Here is a 16,069-nt window from a genome sequence, read left to right on the forward strand (position 1 = left end):
TCAGCATTTCCAAGGGATTTCATCTGAATTTGGAACTCACACATTTCTTTCACATGCAGCTTGTGCATCAAGCCCTATTAGCTGGCAAATGCAAAACTCATTCTGTTTTAATTGCTCCTTCTGGGAGAAGAGTCAAGTTCTCCTGTTTGGAAAATAATTTTGCAGAAGTTGAAGGCCGTCTCAGGGCATTTGTTAAAATTTGCAGAGGCAGGAGGATAAATTCCTGGATTTCAGGATTTCTACCAGTGTTGCTGTGTAGTCTTCTAGCTTTCTACCTTTGTTTCAAAGTTTGCAATTGGGATAAACGACCTTTCTCAGGAACCTTTAGGTGGAGATCCCAGATAATCCCCAAATATTAAAGTACTATCTTTGTACATATAGCACTTGGGAAGTTACCAAGGGAAGAGCCAGAGGATTGCTCTGAGGGAAGATCAAGTATCATGATGACCATGACAGCAATCACGAATTTATAATTAAGGCTGGTTTTATAACAGTGACCTGAAGATACATCCATTTGCTGTAAACTCTAGGCACCCTAATCCCATGCTCAACACAAGTGTGTGCTCCTCTACCAATGTGTTTGGGCTCCACACACGCTCAGGTGGTTATGTGGCTTCCAGCTTGGAGCTGGCATCTCAAAGTTCAGAATGTGTGGCTGGACCAAGCCTGGCTACACCTGGTCCTCCTCATAGCCAGGCGACAGATCCTCACCCTTCTTACCACCCAGAACACAAAGTTTGCAGACAGAAATATTGACAGGCTTGTCCCTGACGATGGCAGATCCATCACGGCCTGCTGAGAGGTGTCCCTGCCCATGGCAGGGGGGGTGGAACTACACGATCTTTCAGGTCCTTTCCAACCCAAACCATTGTGTGACTCTGTGATTCCTGCCCTGGAAGCTGAAGGGAGCTGATTTTGCAATCGTGGCCCATGTGAATGGCAGGGACACGCCCGCCATTGCCCGCGGACGTGCGCTGGCACCAGCGCGGATTGAAGCAGCAAAAGTGGCTGGTTCCTTTCTGTAGCTCGTAACTAAAGAGCAGGAAAAAGTGGAATAAACAAAGCCAAGCTGCAGAATAGTCACGCAAGGCAAGGGGAACTGAGGAGCATCAGCAGAAAGTGCTCCAGGACAGCAGCATCTGCGAGCACTTGAGGCTCAGGAAATGCTGCTCTTTAAGGAGTTCTGGTGCTGCTGCGTGGGACAGGAAACAGGCTGGGGGTGAGGCTGTGCCATCCTGCCTTTCATTTGCTCAGCATTTTTTGCCTCTTTTTACGTAACACCAGCAAATGAGGAACTTACAGTCACTTCTCCTATAAAAGTTTTTCTACTGCAGAATTATTTTATGGACTTTCTTCTTCTGGGCTTCCTCTACCTTGCATTCCTGAAATAAACTAGGTAAACTATAATAAAATCACCTGTGCTCCAAAGTTTTCTGAAGTTACAGAGGCTTTGAGTTATGGACCCAAAAGATGGGACAGTGAGCAGGATCAGCACTGAACTGTGAGCCACAGTAGGATGGCCTGGAGCGTTTCCTGTGCTGTGGAGCTCCTGGTGCAGACCTGGGAGATGCCCTCCCCCAGGAGTGCAGACAGGGCAGGAATGATGCTCATTCACACCTGACTGCCCGGGCTGGGCCATGGGAAGCTGTGCTTGCCATGAGGCCCCAGCTGGCCCTGGCTATGTGACTGGTGTCACTGGGACACAGTGGAGAGGCTCTGGGGTGCCCTGGCTTTACACCCTGGTGTAGGTGTAGCAGCAGGGAGGTAACAACCAGAGCAGAGGGGAAAGCAACTCACTGGCACATCCACCTGCCACTCCTCTGAGTAATCTCCCCCTTGCTCGGCACCTTTGCAGTAAAAAGGGAGCTGCTCTTTCAGGTTAGTGGTTTCTGAGGAAACGCCACTGACTGTTTTTGGGTTTGCTGACCCCCAGAGTGAGCTGGCTCACTGGGGAGCCACCTTCTCCCTCTCCTCTGCCCAGCACAGAGCACTGGGACACGCAGGGTTGAAAGTGTGTCCATGCAGGGTCATGTGCATCAACTGCCAAAAAAGTCTTTCTGAGTCCAAGGAGATGTTGAGACGTTTGGAGGCTTAATTTTGTTAAGTACCAGATCAGTTCAGATCATATTGGAGGCTATTTAAAAAAGATGAGAAGAAATTGGCCCTGGGAAGCCCTGAAGGGAGGTGGTGGCTGCCTGAGGGGCAGTAACCTGCCTTTCCTTCTGCAGTGGTGAATGCTTCAGAAAGCTGTGGACAGACCTGCCTGGGAAATCAAAGGCTTGTCTTCATCTGGGCTCTTCCTTCTGCCCTTCACCCTGACTGGCTGATCTTTAGCTCATATTAATGAAAACTGGGGGAACTGAGGCTGGTGTAGAGGGAGAGGATGGCCCCGGGCTGGTGTAGAGGGAGAGGATGGCACCGGGCTGGTGTAGAGGGAGAGGATGGCACCAGGCTGGTGTAGCAGGGAGAGGATGGCACCGGGCTGGTGTAGAGGGAGAGGATGGCACTGGGCTGGTACAGCAGGGAGAGGGTGACACTCTGGGATGAAAGGGGCTGCCAGGCTGGGAGGGTGGCTTTGCTTGGAGCAGTTTCTGCACTGCACAACCTGGGGATGCCTGAGGGCACTGGGGGAGGGAAGCACAGTGAGCAGTGCTCAGAGTAGGTGGTCCCAGGCCTGCTGACCAAATGTTCCTCCTGAGCTACTATATTTGGATACCACAGGCAAGTGATTTCACTTTCCTGTTTGGAAACAGACCCCCTGAAGTCGGGCTGCTGGCTGCTAACACTCTCCTTGCAGAGCACACAGCTCACCCAGCAGCAGCCCCTCTCCTCCCGGGGGTCACCTCAGTCCTGCCTGGGAGTGAGGGACTGCACAGCCCCATCACTCACTGCTTAATTGCAACCAGATTTCCCTAGAAATGTCTGCTGAAATATTTATAAATATTATAGCCAGCAGCTGCTGATGCCAAACAGGAAATTTTAAGCTGAACAAACTTTTCCACGTTTCTAAGTGGGGAAAGTAAACTGTAGCTAAGATCAGTATTTAAAAAAAAAAAAGTCTAAATAGCAACAGGCTTCCAGTGTTCCATATCCTGAGGGAAGTTCATGATTTCTTGAAGTCTTGGTTCCTTCAGCCAGGCCATTTTCTATCTGCATATGAGCAGTGTGTCTGCACAGTGATATAGGAGGTGGCTTTAAAGAAGAAAATTAGGTTATATCTCAACACAGACATGGTTAATATAATATCAAGGGGAAAAAAAATAAGAATACACAATTTAAAAGAAACCCAATGGGCCAGGGATCAGGCTGGTGGAGGCAGTGGGCACCTGAGGGAATGGAGCCCTGTTTTATTTTGCACTTCATGTTTTGTGCTTTCCCCTCTTTCCCCCCTTCCCTCTCAAGTTCTTTTCTAGGACTTTCCTATTCCTGCTCATTCAGTACTTGGTATTGAAACAATATTTTTGAGCACTAAAACATGGAAAAAATGTAACACTAAATCTTCCTGGAATTAGCTGTTTTAAACAACTTCTGCCATTCATGAATTCATTAAACAAAACTTCAGGCAAAAAGCATTATTGGGCTTTTAAAAACTGATTCATGTAATTTCCTAGTCAATGATATTGAAATAGAGATGGAATAAAGCAAAGATCCACAGTGCACATCTAAAATCTGAAATTGTATTCTTTGAGCATCTTCAAAATGAGGTGCAGATCAAAAACTTTCAGTCTTTTGAAGAATAAATTATCAAAACAACTCCATTGATACCATTCCCACAATTACCTCCATATACAGACATTTTTCATCTCTTTTTTCCAATTATATTCTGTTCACTGTAGTACCTTAGAGGAAAGAGAAGAGCTCTCTGATGCTGAGAATTTGTTTGTTTGGTTTTAACTTCTGGCTGCTGCTAGCAAATCCTCATCCACTTTCTCTTTGTGAGTTAATTTTCTTTGAAGCAGGTCAATGGTGCATGGTGAGCTGTCGAGTGCCTAGACTGAATGGCCTTGCACCCTCTGGGTGGATTTTGATGAGCAGAATCCATCTTAAGAGGCAAAAAAGATTGTCCAAGGAAATGAAAGTTTGAGAAATCTTGTGAATTTTAGAGACTAATGGTAGTAAGATCTCAGGAAGCTTTTATTGCAGTTTAAAGTGTGGAGTTCAGCAGGAAATTTATTCATAGCTTTTCTACTTGAATGGATCTGTTTTAATTCTGGGTGGGAAATAAAGCACCCAGGGGGCAGCCCTGTGAGTAGCTGAGTTTATTGTGAAACTGTGATAAAGGAGGGTCTCAGCCTGGTGTGGGATGAAGGGGAGTCATGCTGGCTGAGCAGTCAGAGACACTGAAGGTGCTCAGAGGTCCCTGCCAGCTTCCTTGGCAATGTGGTGTGCTACGTTACCAGCTCAGAAATTCATGACATGGGAAAATTGCAGGATTTTCATCTCTAAAATCCACTTTCCTTTCAGCTTTGAGGTTTGATCTCACTCGGTGCCCAAGCACCCTGGCAGATGCACATGGGGCCAAAGGGAGGGCTCAGTCTCTGTCCTTCCAGACAGGTGGTACTGGCAGAAATCCCGTCTGTTCTGTCCCCATGCATGACAGAAAACTTCCCATTGCCATTACTCTTTCACACTGTCACTCCAGATACTATGCAGAAAACAAAGTGGAATTTTTCATCAGCAGAAGTGGGGGCTTTTGGCTCTTATCCCCATAAATGTTCTCAGTCACAAGGTTTTATAACAGGATACCTGGCTAGTTCTTTGTCACTGCAGAGTCAATCCTCAAGCTCCCTTGAATGCCACATCTCTCAGTGCACAGGTTTGCCAAGCTATAGTCTGTCATGCCTGAGTGACATTTCCCTCAGGAATTGTTTGTCCTGCTGTGGAATGTATCCATCTTGGACCTTCAATCACCTGCAGCAGGGGCTTGACTTCTGCTCTCAAATCCTGGCTGAGGGCACAGGATGCACAGATTCCTTAGCAGCTGCCGGGATCTGCAGCACCCTCCTGCCATACCCTTTAAAGTGTCACTGGGTTTTCCTTTCCCTCCTCAGCAGGAGGGACCAGGATCCCCAGGGCCAGGACAGGCATGATGGAGCATGAGTCACGAGTTCTCCATGTTTTGGCATGGGGAACAAGTTCCTGAGTCTAATTCAAACCAGAGAGTGCAAAAGAAATGTGGCTTCGAGCCTCTGCAGATGTATAGGCAGTCAGGAGGGGCATCTCTTAGCAAAGGGAAACGTTTGGTCTCTTTCCTAGTTAATACTTAAGCAGGAATTCACTGGGAGTTAAGCATTAGGAGCCCCCGAGTGTCACCAAGTGAGGCTTGAAAAAGCAGTTAAGGCATTTCCCTGCCCAGGGTAAGCTGTAAGTCTCTGAGCTCTTTGATGCATGGCTACAGATCTAACAGTGTCAGTCTGGATGCTCAGCTGGCTGCTCTTCCACACCTACCTTCCCTCCAGGTATGGCTTTTCAAAATCCTTCCCAATGGCTTTACCCAAGGGCTGGTCAAAGCCTTGATGTGGATCTTGCAAAGGAAAACAAGGGAACTCAGACCTGAGCTTGGCTCTGAGCTGTTGTGCATCAGCAGTGCTGGAGCAGCCCCAGCCCTTGCCTGTCTGCTGTCCTGTGACTCCTGTTCAGGTTCTCCATGGTCAGTGTCTTCCTGTGGCCGCAGGGGTTCAGCAGCATCCCAAACACACAGATACAGGACAAAGCAACTGAACTGTGCTCAAATGCTATGGCTGTGACAGGGAGCTCAATTTACAATTCCAGTTTGGAAAGGCCAGCAATTAAATCCATGTTCTGCATAATTGATGAGACAACTCTGGCTACCTACCCCAAAGCTCTAAATAAGCACCTGGCTTAGAAAGAAGTTTACTCTTCCCAGAACAGGGTGCTCTGTGGCTTTGGGCTGTAGTTACTTCTCAGTCTGTGCCCATTAGCTTGGATGGGCTTTACCTGATTCCTACCCATTTTTTGTAATTCTATTTTAACATAAATAAGCACAAAGGTTCCATTCTGCCATTCCTCTCCCAGACTCCATGGATTCATAGGGAATGGCAGGACCAGAGCAATGCCAAGAGTCTCTTTTGGTGGGGTTTTGTGGAGAACACCCAATGAGAGCAGAAGGCCATGTCCTGCAAGGCAAGGCTGACTCACTGCAGACCAGGGCAAACACTGAATCATGAGCATGGTCTGCACCAGCCACAACCACACACAGGATTCCAGACAGCTCAGAGCAAGAGCCCACCAACAGCTGGAACAGCAAGACAGAGGAGAAAGGAGCAAGCTGCAGATCTTACTGCAGCTGCCCATTGCAAATTGGGTTATTCAAGGTAACTGGGAAGTCCCTAAAGAGCAAAAGGAAAACAGCTGGCCAAAGTACTGTGTGCCAGGTCACTGCTGAGGTGGCATCATTGCTCCTTGCCTCGGGCACTGGAGCTGCAGCACTTGAGGATCTGGTCTGGAATTTTTATTACATTTAGGAGCAAATTCGATCTGGTTTAGGAATTTTCCAGTGAAATCCTTCTTTGCTGGGAATTGTTGATTCACTGAATGTAAAACTTCGGCACAATGAAATCTTTCTTGCTCTGACCTGGGTGGGACTTTGGGTAAGAGATAGATAGAGACAATCACAGCATGGCTCACACTTGGACTGGAGGAACTGAGGTTGGTATTTTGGGCTGGATTTAGGCGAGAGGAAACTCTCCCATCCCTCAGGTGTAGCTTGGTGCTTTTCCCCACCTGAGAGATCCAGGAGATCATACAAGGCTCTGGGAGCACTCAGGCATTGCAGTGAACTAATGTTGGGCAGTTCCTGAGCTGGCTGGCTCCTCACAAAGCTCCAGGTGGTTTCTGGAGTCTGGAGAAGAGGATGTACCCTAGGCTGCCACCCAGTGCTCTATGGGCCAGTCATGAGGCATTCTTTGGGCACACAGAACTTGCTGGGGATTTAGGAGGAAGCTCACATCTGTTCTTGGCTCCACAATGTAGAGAATTAACTTGTGAGGTTTAAGCAGGTTTTGACTTTTCCTGGCTGCAATAGTGGAATAGCTTGATTAAATCCTCCCATGGATTAAAATTCACCTTTCCTATTTACAGCCTGCTTCCGGTTCTTCATCACAAAGCAATGACTCTAACTTCAAAATTTCCATTAGACCCTTAAAACTGGATCTTTCAGAAGGACTGAGGCTCTGAGGCTCTGCTGTATTGGAAGCTGTGGTTGAATCTACTCACATGAATGCAACAACACACAGCTCAGGCTGTAGCACAATGCCAGGCTCAGAGACAAGAGCACAGTGCCCAGCAGCCTGGGCACCCACCTCTGAGCAATTCTGGGCTTGTTCACCACATGGATTGGAGCACATATGTCTTGCTGGGCTGACTTACCCCTTACAGTCTCACCCTTTGGTGACTTGTATGTGCCACATGCTGATCCAAAAGCAAAGACTTGTGTGAGAGCTCTAAAACAGCTTCACCCACCAGGGATCTATTCATAGATGTACCCTTGAGTTATCTCCTTCAGCCCACACCTTTCCGGAAACCTTCTGTTATCTTTGCTATTTTCAACCATGTCCAGAATTCAAATGTGTGATGGTGCAGCATCAGCTCACAGCCCTTTCTGTGATGGCCCCACACCTGCCTGCCTTGTGTCACACCTGACAGCTCCTGGTTGGGCTCCTCCCTGTTCCCATGGTGCTGGAAGGATCACAGAAGACTTTGGGTTGGAGAGAACCTTTGAAGATCACTTAGTGCAAGCCCCGTGCTGCTGCAGCTCAGCCCCAGAGGTGCTTTGGCTATTGCTGTCAGACCAGCAAACCACAGAATGGCTTGGGTTGGAAGAGATCTTAAAGATCACCAGGTTGCAACTCCCCTGGGCATCTTCCACTATGGCAGGCTGCTCACAGCCCGGTCCAACCTGCCCTTGAATGCCTCCAGGGATGGGCATCCACAGCTTCCCTGGGCAATCTGCTTCTCCACTCAAACTTTAGGTAAGTAGTCACATAATCTGTGTACAGATAATAGACACATAACCTGTTCAAAATGCAGTGCTGTAATACCACTGCTACCCCTGGCAGCTCCATCCATGTAGACAGGGCATGTTCCCATTAGTGTGGCCTTTCAAACATGGCACGAGATCTCTCTGGGAATGATTCCCCATCCTTCTGCATCCATGTGCTGATGGGATGCAGACATCTATAAAGGCTTGTTCTCCAGCGGCTGCAGTTGCTGTTAGCTCAGTCTGGCAAAGACTCTGGAATTTGTTCTGTGTTTCATCTGTTGGATTTTAATGAGGATTTTTTTCCTCCATCACTCTACATTTTGCGTAGACAGATGCCTTGCATTTCATGAGCCTTATGTAGAAAACCTACCACTAGTGTAAGGTTGTAGTGTAATGATGTTTACTATAAACTCCATCCACATTCTTCTGGTTCTAGTAATTTGTTTCTGGAGAATAGATATCCATGTCTCTGGCAGTCAGATATGTCCTAACTGTGTCACAGCATTACTGTAGGAGCAGAACTGCTGTCACTTGCAGCAAGTCTGTGTTTTTATTTGTTCAAGGGTGACTATAATTGGAACCTCCTGCAGCCACTGAAGCCAGGAGCCTTTTGGCTTTAACACAGTTTGCTGAAAAGGCTAATGCAATTACTTACGTGAACTAATCTGTAAAGGATGTTTTTCTGTTGTCTCTGCCTTAATTGTTTCCAGCTTATGGCATGGAAATGTTATTGGCCCTGGGAGGCCAAGGGAGGAGAAGGGAAAGAAGAAATGTCAGAAGCAAATGGAAGATTTGGATGAATATAGGAGCTCCTTGGAGTTTTTCCTGCTACTCCCAAATTCATTAAATCCTGGGAATAAAGGTAAAGCTATTTAAGTCACACTTGGTAGAATAGGCCTTGGTCTCTTACAGGGCAGCTGAGAACTGCTTGTAGCTGCAAAACTTTCTTAAAACAGGTCACGCTGGTCTCCAGGTGTCTCTTGCTGCTTGGGAGCAGGTCCTCAGCCTCCCTTCTGTTGCTGGTGCAAAGAACTGGCTCTAGTAAAGGTGTCTGGGATTCCTCTCCCTCAAGAGAGCCACAGACAGGCTGGCCCAGGTGGCTGCTCTGGGATTCTGTGGATTCCCTCAGGAGATCTGCTGCTCTGCATCTCTGGGTGTTTTTCAGGAGAAAACACTTACAGAGAGGATCTGTCCATTTTCAGCACTTGTACTGCTTGAGTAACTGGGGTCTGTGAGTGGAGCCTGGAGCATTTAACTCCCTGTTTCTGAAGGGGATGTTGGAGCCAGTGTCTGACTCTCCTTTGTCTCTGAAGACTTCAACCATGCATGTCAGCGCTCAGATCTGAAGGCAGCTGTGCTGAAGAAACGTTCCCAGATCAGAATGACTCATTAGCAGAGGCTGGGCTGAGGCCATAAGATTTTGAATCCAGCTCCTCTTGTCTTGTCTCCAACAGCCAGGCTGTTCCAGAGGCTGTAAGGGCTGGATGACCTTTGCTCATTAACTACCACACGAACATCTCTTCCCAGCAGTAGCCTTCCACATGCTGAATTACTCACTTGACATCTAAATTTTAATGGAAAATGTCTTTTTAATACTGAAAGCTATTCCCTTCTCTTTTTCATGTCCAAACTGTAGCCTTTTGGATAAGCTTCTGGCTGGTTTCTCCAAAGCAGCCATGTCCTCCAAAGGGTAAGCAGCGAATGGAAAGAGAATGTTCTTTTGAAGCACTTGGAAAAGGAGGTCAGGAAGGGCTGCACACAAAAGAGAAAATTTTAATGACAGGTAAAGAAACTAGAATTTCTCCTTGGAAATGCCTATTGCTTTGCACTGGCTGTTCTTTCCAGACATTGAAGTTTCTCCTCCAGGGGCAGGGCAGGGGAGGTAGCTGTTGCAGAACGTTGCTTGTCAGGGTGTTTGGCACATTTTTGTGTTGTTTTCCTGGGATGGTCTCTCATGCTACCTGTTCCTCTTTTCTGTTCCATTTTGAAAATGAAAACAGCTTGCTGTGTCAATGCTCACAGCCCAGTGCCATCAAAAATGGCAGTTTTGCTAAAGAAAATATAAGCAAGTTATTTGCCTCTTTACATAGGAGTCCTTCAAGCATGTCAAGTATTCCAGTTGTGGAAAGAGCACGGCAGTTTTAATATATTCAGACTGTAAATAGACAGCCTAGGGATTTCAGAAAACATTTCCTTAAATTTTATTGCTGTTTCAAGCTTTCATTCTGTCTACAATATTTTGTGTCCAGGGTTTTCCTTTGCAGCCAACTCACCATCTACAAAGTTGTTTTAGATATGCTACTGTACTGTGATCCACTTTACCCAACTATTAACCAATGTTTCACAGTGAGGAGAAGTGCCTTTGCTTTGCTCTGTAGAATCAGGACTGATTTCACTGAGCTTCAACCCAAGAGCTGTCAGTTCCCTCCCTTCAGATGTGGCTAATTTTTAATTTAAAAAATTAATTGATGGCATACTACTTGAATAGTAATTCTTGGTCAAAACCAAAACCAGGATAGTGCCATTAGGTACCACACCCATAAGGATTCCTGGCTATTGCTCTGCCATGTGCCATTGTTTTCCTTGGTTGTAGTCAACATGTTAAATTCTAAGCGTGACCCTCAGGTCTGGAAGAAAGCATTTAACTCTGATTTTAGTCATAAAATATTTTGTTTCTATTGCAACCAAAAAGCTCAGGTCTTTGCCTGGGCCCTGTGGTTTTCAAAGACTGTGGCTCTGTGTGTGTTTGGTTATTCCACTATGCAATTTGGACTGCTGATGCAGATGGAGAGCCAGGCAAGGGCCACGCACCCACCAGCTGGCTCCTGATTTAACATTTCTAGCAGTCACTGGTAGTGACATTAAGGCACACTGGAGCCTCAGTCTCTCTGGGACTTAACAGTTCTGGAGTCAGCACTGACAGTCTCATCAAGAAATCCTTCAAAAATCAACTGCAAATCTCAAGTTTCAAATTCTTTATCATCTGTTAAACATCAGCACAAATATGTGTCTGTTGCCATGTAATAAGGATTATTTCAATTTATTCAACAGTGTCAGGACTTGGGAGACTTTCTGTTACTCCATTGAAAAGTGGAACAGCCTGGGTGTGGGCTAGTAAATGGAAAAAGTATTCTCTTAAATCCTTTAAATCCTTCCTCTGCCACCAGTTCAGCAGCACCATGTACATAATAAACTGTGGGGGAGAAATCGAGCTCCAGTGTGGATGTAAGTCTCTGGGCATGACCCTCTCTGTCTCTTCTTGTGGAAAACAGCCCAAAAGTATGAAGCTCCTCAAGTTTTGGGGGGTTTATTTTGGGCTTCTGTTTCTCCTCTGGGCCCTTTCATATTTTAACAACGGGATTTTAACTTTCAAGGCTGTTCTTGAGCTTGTCTGTCCTGCCATTAGTGATGACAGATTGAAAGTGCCTCTGTTCTTGCGTGATGGTAGAAGAATTATTTCTCTGTTCTCCTCTGTGCACTCGGTCTCTCCTGTAACCTCTTGGGCTTTTTGCCCTGCAGATCCTCCAAATCACAGTGAATTTCAGGGTTAAAGAAAGAAGGACTCTTGACATTTGCTATTCCTTTGCTGTACTCTTCCACACAGACTGAGGAGCTGTCCCTTGGCACAGCCTGCCCTTGTAGTCCACAAACCGTCAAACAAGAGGTTACAGCAGGAGAAAGTGAGGAGAGAGAAACCAATGAGGCTTCCTTTAAAATAAAAATAAAATTAATGGGATGCTGAGAGGATTTAAAGATGAATTTCTAATCTCCCAGCACTCTTGGAATTCCTGGGGCTGCACAAGGTGAATAGAGAATTAAAGATGAATTTAGACATTGGCCTCCAGGATGGATTTCTCCCTTGAAGGTCTTCTGGCTTCTTCCTCAGTTTAACAAACCTCCTTGCAGACCAATTTCATGCAGCAATAGTCTCTCCAGCTAAAAGTGATGCCATGACTTTCTCTAAGAGTTGAAAGAGATGCAAAATAAGGTAATTTCTGCATACCTGTGCTGGTCCAAATTCTGCTGAAATTAGAAGTATTTTACAAGGTTTCAGTATTTTGTTTCTGTGTATTTCTATAGTTCTGTTCCCTGCTTTGTGGGAGGAATTAGAACTGTTAAAATATCAAGGGACTGGGATCCTCCAGTCTTCTAGTAAAATGATTCCACCTTTTATATGACATTTGAATTGTCCAACCTTTTCCTATGATGGGAAAAACATGTTGACAATAATGAAATTGCTTCATTTCTGCAGGAATTATTGCTTGAGTTTGGTGCCACTGTAAATTCTGGCATGCTTTTACAAGGAAGATGTCTGGAGTTCCGTTTATAGAAGAAAATTAACAATAAGCATGTAAGACTGATAAGAAAAGCTCTGGTTGCTTTTGAGCCAAGCAATTAAAAAAGCGGAAGAATTGTAAATGAAAGGAAATCTCTCCAGCTATCTAGATTCTTATTTCATTGCTATAAATTAATTTCATTTAATTTAATGGAATTTTTCAAAGCTGAGAATTACATTTAAGGTGGAAAAATGAACTGCCATTCAACTATTCTTTTAGAGGTAATATTACATTCATATTTATATTTTAATATGTTTGCCTCCCTCAGAGGAAATCTGAGCTCTTGTTTTTCAAGGTGAGGACAATTTAACTTCTCTCACCAAGAAATGAGGTGTGGACCAAAAGCACTGAGGTGTGTAGGGAAGTTGATGCAGGAAGGTGACAGGAAGCAGCCATTATACACCCAGTTTCCATAGCCTGAAGAAAGTTACTTTTACCATCTCTGACATTACTATTGAGCCTCTGGCTGTAGCCTATGAAAAACAGGGAGTTTAACACCTTCTAGGATTACACTTGGCCAGTCATGCCATTAAGTGGAACGGCAGAGTCACCATCCCTAGAAGTGCTCAGGAAACAAATGGACGTGGCACTTTGTGACATGGTTTAGCGGGCAGAGGGGAATTGGGTCAAAGACTGGACTTGATGATCTTGGAGGTCTTTTCCAACCTTAACAATTCCAGGATTCTAAGCCAAGTAATGCAGGAATGCAGTGCAGTCAGTGAAGTTTGGGCAGCTCCAAATGGGCAGGGATGTGTTTCAGGCACAGCAGGCAGCCAGCCAAGCACATCTCTCCTGGCTCCTGCAGGAAAACACCCGCTCAGGGATGGAGCTTTTGCATTTCTTCTGTTTTCTGAATGTGACACTGCCTAGAGGTGGCACTGCCGTTCCCTGACAACATCCCATTCTGCACTGGGTCTGTGAGTCTTTGAGGCCGTGGGTCCTCGTGGAGGGATGGATGTGGCTGGTAAAAGCCTCGGCTTTGATGTGATGTGCTTGAGGTACAGGTCAGCAGTACATAGGTTGGCAAATGAGATGTATTTTCAGGGTGCAAATTGTTTGCCCAGAAGAATCCCTCAAAGTGGGGGTCGGCTGTGTCTTTCCAGAAAGCCCAGTTTCTGGTAGAAAATGTTGTTTATAAAGGGCCGGCTTGGGAATATGGAGTTGTTGCTTGTCCTCAGGCTCGTCCTGTATTTATCTGCCTTTATTTTAATTGGATAATTCTTGGCTCTGGAAATGTTTCCTTTGAGTAATTACAGCTTTCATTTCTTCCTCTGCCTCAAACACATGGTGTGAGGGAGGTCTCATCACTTCTCAATGCCTTCTCTCTCTATTCTTCTCCCTGCCAGTGTCTTCAGGAATCTGCTCTCAAAACACATCAGGTGTTTCTAAATTACTTCAAATTGAATTGAGTGGTAATTTGGGGAAGCAGACAGAGATTTATTTCCTATGTTTGATTGGTTTTCTAGGTGTTCTGGAAGAGCTGTCTTGGTGTCACTTTGCTTAAACCCTTTTAACAGATAAGCCTGCTTATTTCTTTCAAACATTTTGAAGCTCTCCAGGCACAGAATTTACTGGTTAATTTCTGGTGTCTGGATCTACGAAGCTGGGGGTGTAGCTCCTTCCCTGCTCCCTTGCTGCTCATCAGATTTCAGATAACAGCTCAGTGCTGTGTTCTGACTTTGAAAGCCATTTCCCATCACGGATTCCAGACATCTTTTTCCAGACTCCATGCTCTTTCGTTGTTGGTTAGGCAAAGTTATCAGTGAGGGAGGATGCAATAGCTAGCTGGCAATTCCTGCAGCTGGTACAGCCACAGCACTGCTGCAGGTGCCAGGGAGCCCCACTCCTCCTGAGTGAGCTCCCTGGACCTGGGTCTGGGCAAGCACTTGTTTTGGTGCCATCTAACAAAGCATTTATAAACCAGTGTGGTCTTCTGAAACCCTCTTCTTCATGGCAATGTGCTATATCAAAATAGAGGGAACACCTTTTTATTGTAGAAGGTGATGCTCATAAGGAAATGATGACATCAGGGTGAGCCCTATTGCTCTTTACAAGTCCCTGAAAGGAAGCTGTAGCCAGGTGGGAGTTGATCCCTTCTCCCAGGTAATATGTGACAGGATGAGAGGAAATGGTGTCAAGTTGTGCTAGGGGAGGATTAGATTGGATATTAGGAAAAAAGTCTTCACTGAAAGTGCTGTCAAGCATTGGAACAGCCTGTCCAGGGCAGTGGTGGAGTCACCATCCCTGCAGGGATAAAAAGACATGTGGCACTTGGGGATGTGGTTTAGGGAGTGAACTTGGCAGTGCTGGGCGGGACTTGATTAACCTAAATGTATTTTCCAACCAAAACAATTCTATGATTCTACGAAGGAAGAAATAAATTCATGTTCAAGCAGAAAGTTGGGAGATGATACTTCATGTTCTGCAGCCCACGGTCACCACCCTGTGTGTGATGCCAAGTGTCTGGTCATTAAAGTGTTGAGGTGACAGAAGGACAGACCTCCTCACATAAACAGAAACGACAAGACAAAAGACCTAGTGGAGAAAGAAGCTAAATTTGGCTGTACATATAGATGACTCACACAGAAATATCATCCATTTATAGGTTGCCTCCCGGATAGCGACTGGCCCTGGAGCAAATTCACCCTGGAGTCAGTGGAAACACTTACAGGGAATTCAGTGGGAGTTCATCTTGGCTGTAGGGAATCTTTTCCCCTTTGTAGCTCTTTGGTTTTTGTTGAATTGTTTCTTTCAAGCCTGGGGAGTGCTAATGGGCAGCACACAGTGTGATGAGGCAGACACATAATCCTTAGAGCATCACTGCTTCAGCTACTGATGAAACATGACTTTGTGCTGAAATCACATCTGGGGCACTGAGGAAACAAGGTCTGAAGCAGATGTTGGTGCAGTGCTGCCTGGAGATTGCTGCGGGGAGACATTGCTCAATCACCCATCAAAACAACATCTGCACACGTGTGCCATTGAGTGAAAGCTGTGGGGCTGGAGAGGGGCCTGGAGGGTGCCAAGGAGGAGCGGTAAAATCTGGAACAGGCAACATGTGATGGGTCACAGAATCATGGAATGGTTTGGCTTGGAAGGGACCTTGTAAGAGTCATCTTGTGCAGCATCCCTGTAATGACCCAGGACATCTTTTAGACCAAATTGCTCAGAGCCTCATCCAACCTCACCTTGAATGTTTCCAGGGATGGGGCATCCACCACCTGTCTGGAGAGCATGTGCCAGTGTTTTATCACTCTCATTGTAAAAATCTTCCATCTAACCTAAACTGACTTGTTTTAGGTCAAAGGGTAATGGTTTTAAACTACCAGAGGGCCAGGAAAGGATGGGATGCTTTGAGGACACCAGGCACTGTTGCTGAGGACACACTCTTTGCCCCAAAAGGGAAAACTAAGACTAAACATCCCCTGAGCCTTTCAGTGGAACATTCAGGAGCTGGCAAGGGCCTGCTGTGTTCACAGAGCAGCAGCCCCCTCAGAGACCCCCCTGTGTGGGCAGCAAACCAAGGCAGAGCTTGGAGGCTTTCCTCCTCTGCCAGGCAGCAGAGCCTGCTGGAGCATCTCACTGCTGGAGTTTGTGGGGTGACTCCCCCTGACACCACACTATGGAACTTGGGGAGCAGAGAGCTGGGGCAGCCCCCCTCACTCCAAAACCACCATCTCCATGGCCAGCACAGTGCAGCCCTGCCCAACTGCACAGGGATGGCTCCCAT

This window comes from Motacilla alba, chromosome 13, assembly GCF_015832195.1.
Source record: "Motacilla alba alba isolate MOTALB_02 chromosome 13, Motacilla_alba_V1.0_pri, whole genome shotgun sequence".
NCBI lineage: Eukaryota > Metazoa > Chordata > Aves > Passeriformes > Motacillidae > Motacilla > Motacilla alba.